At 40.6% G+C, this 3,109-nt stretch overlaps 1 non-coding gene across 1 annotated transcript; it reads right to left on the reverse strand.

The window, feature by feature from the left end:
• Positions 1–247: 247 nt before the first annotated feature.
• On the reverse strand, positions 248–354 carry LOC123830066. Its single transcript, XR_006787688.1, has one exon. It is a non-coding gene; the product is annotated as a U6 spliceosomal RNA (small nuclear RNA).
• Between the last annotated feature and the right edge of the window lie 2,755 nt (positions 355–3,109).

Raw genomic sequence — 3,109 nt, forward strand, 5'->3', positions numbered from 1 at the left:
TATGGCTGCTGCCCCACTGGACATCACAACTGCATTCCAGGCCAAAAGAAGAGAAATGAATGAATAAAAGACAAATAAATAAACCAGTCGGTCTCTCTCTCTCCCTCTGTCTCCCTTTCTCTATACCTCTCTCACACTCTCTCAGGAAAATCACAAATTCAATATTGGATGCCACATGTCTTGCTTTGACTCATATTGTTTCCTTGGTATTAACCAGTGAAGTGTCCAGTGACCTCCGGGAGCTGCACAAAATATAAAATCCTTCACAAATATGTGTGTCATCCTTGTGCAACTGCTATGCTAATCTTCTCTGTATGATTCCAATTTTAGTACATATGCTGCCAAAGTGAGTGTGACCTTGTCTCTTTTCAGTGATAAACAATAACTTTCAGGAAGTCCTCACCAAAAGATTATGCTTACTTATATGTCATTGACCAGTCTCGAATCAAAAACCACCCCATAGAGGCAAGGGAGTCTATGGAAGTGAGTCATTTTAACTGAAACTAATGTTGCCCTAAGTAAAACGGGGGTTCTGTTAGGAAAGAATGGGAGACAGTCATTGGGTAAGCAGCAAGCAATTGTAATTTTTTGTGATAGATATCAAGACTATACGGCAGTGTAGAGAAAGGAGCCCTTTACATAAAGGAAAATAGTAAGAGCTTATTCTGGCATATGGATAAACACCAGCTTGGACCTGACTGATTTTCTTTCTGTTTCTTGGGTCTCCCTCTATTGAATACTTCTAAGTTGAAGTACTGAGTAGCTACCTTATTAGCATTTAACCATGGGCTCGTTTTCTCAGTGTCTCTACCTCCACTGTAAGTTTATGGCAGTGTATATGGTCTGAGCAAGTGGGTTTTGCAGATACTGTGTAGTAGAGTGGTCAAGAGCTAAAGAGTCGCATGGAACAGCATTCAAACGTGAGCTTCACTTCTTATAACTTGTGTGACTCTTAAAAAGTTTCTTAAGTTCTCGGATATTTGATTTTCTATTTTCTCACCTGGTAAATGAGAACTATAAAGATACCTCTTTCAGAGGGTTTCTGTGAAAAGGAGAAGAGTCAATGCACATAAAGCACCTAAAGGAATCTCCAGCACATGACAAGCATTTCACCAATGTTAACTATTATTATTATTGTTCTTAATCAACTTGACCTGGATCCAAATCATGGATCTGCCATTTTCTTGGGCAAGTTACTAAAAGACTTTAATCCTTGGTGTCATCATGTGAAAAATGGTTACTCTAATGCAGTGTTGGAGATGGTAGGCATAAAAAGTACCTGATAAAAGGACTGGTAACTAATGGTAGTGGTAAACATACTTGTTGTCTAGCAACGTCCATCCTCCTTCTCCCTGACTACAGGATTTCATTTTTTTAGGGTGGCTATGTGTCCTGCTCATATTACTCTCTTCCCAAACTCCCTTGCACTAGAGAACAATAAAATTCTGGACAATGTAATGTAAGTGAAATTCCCCAGAGAGCTCTTTCTCTCTGGAATAAAAAGACAATATCTTATTTTTGAAAGCCCTTTGCTCTATTTCCCTTTCCACTATATGTACAGGGGTGTTGCAGCTATTTTGAAAGCATAGGACAAGAAACACAAACTAATAATGACAGAGTGGGAAGTTAGACTTTGGGTCCCTGAAAGCATCGATGAAGCCCTGTACCAGTTTTAGATTGCCCAACTCTAGAAGTATTATGAGAGAGAGAAAAAAACTCTTAATGGTTTAAGTCCATATTCCTTCAACTATGTTTTATATGCAACCAAACACAATCTGTGGTGACATAGGTTTTTGCCATGTGGAGATTGTATTAACAACCATCATCATTATCGTCGTTTCTCTCTATGACATGCCACCGGGATGTCCATACCTGTGTTCTATTCAAAGGGCTTGACCATGGCCCCATGGAAGAAGTTTAGTCTGCAGAATGCATTTATCAGGACTCCCAAAGGGTCTTCAGTTCCCTGGAGGGAAGTGGAAAAATCCTAATTTCTTCTGGAACTTGGGAGCAAAGACCAGGCACTAGTCTGACCCAACCATTGAGTCTGAAGGGGCTGCTAACCCAGGAGAGCCCTGTGCATGTATTGAACCCTCTGTACTCCTCTGGCTCTGTAGTCTGGAGATTTACAAGTTCATTGCCCCCTAATTGCCTACAGACACCTGGGTGACAGTGAGACTACCTGGGATGGGGCTAAAGAGAGATTAATGCTGGGTTATTGATGAGTAATACTGCAAAGATTATTTTGTGGTCAATGGTAACCACCAATAATTAGAGATGGATGAAGAATAACAATCTCCCCACAACCTCTTCACTAATTTATATTGAGAGTGAGTCTCTGACCAAATTCGGCTGCACATAAAGATGTATATTAAACATTTATTAGGAAGCAGACACAAAAAAGCTCATATAAGCTGTGCTATGAGTTTGATGAAACTCTAGCTCTTAGCCTTCAGGTGTTCTAACTCTACCAGCTTGTGCAATGTTCACCTGAGGTGGACATGGCTCTCCTCTAGAGGCAGGTGCAGTTAACCTTGTAGTAGCTCTCAGGCCATCAGAGGGCTAGGTAAATAGGCAGACACTGGACAACCCAGGAAACAATATCCCTAACAGTGCAGGCCACAGGGTTTTCTAGATTGTTATTCTCGTTATGCAAGCAGGATGGGAGTCTGCAGAATATATCATGGGATCCACATGGCTTTATTCTCACTGTTTTCACTATTTCATACCCATTTCTGATATTCCTAAATCCTAACTGACAAGTCAATTTTTACCAATGGAAATCCATTTTTAACATCTATTATGCAGACTAAGAATACTCTGGTGTTGGAAGATTAAGATAGCTACAGCCTGGCTAGGAACCAGCTCTAGAGGATGGGGTATATGAAGGATGGGCTATTTGAAAGCTAGCTGATGACTCGCAGGGTGTAAATTTTGGGTTAGGGCAAATGATCACCCTAATGATGTGGCTTAAGCTGACTGACATAGACACACATTAAGAGCCAAATCAGAAGTAGATCTCATGTCCTCTGACTCCCAAGTTTGAAAATCTTACCACTATAGCATGCTATCTTGGCGTTAATCCTGCAAACAGTCTCAATCGTTGCCT

The sequence above is a fragment of the Phyllostomus hastatus genome, unplaced genomic scaffold (assembly GCF_019186645.2).
Source record: "Phyllostomus hastatus isolate PE091 unplaced genomic scaffold, TTU_PhHast_1.1 phas_contig_137, whole genome shotgun sequence".
Taxonomy (NCBI): Eukaryota; Metazoa; Chordata; class Mammalia; order Chiroptera; family Phyllostomidae; genus Phyllostomus; species Phyllostomus hastatus.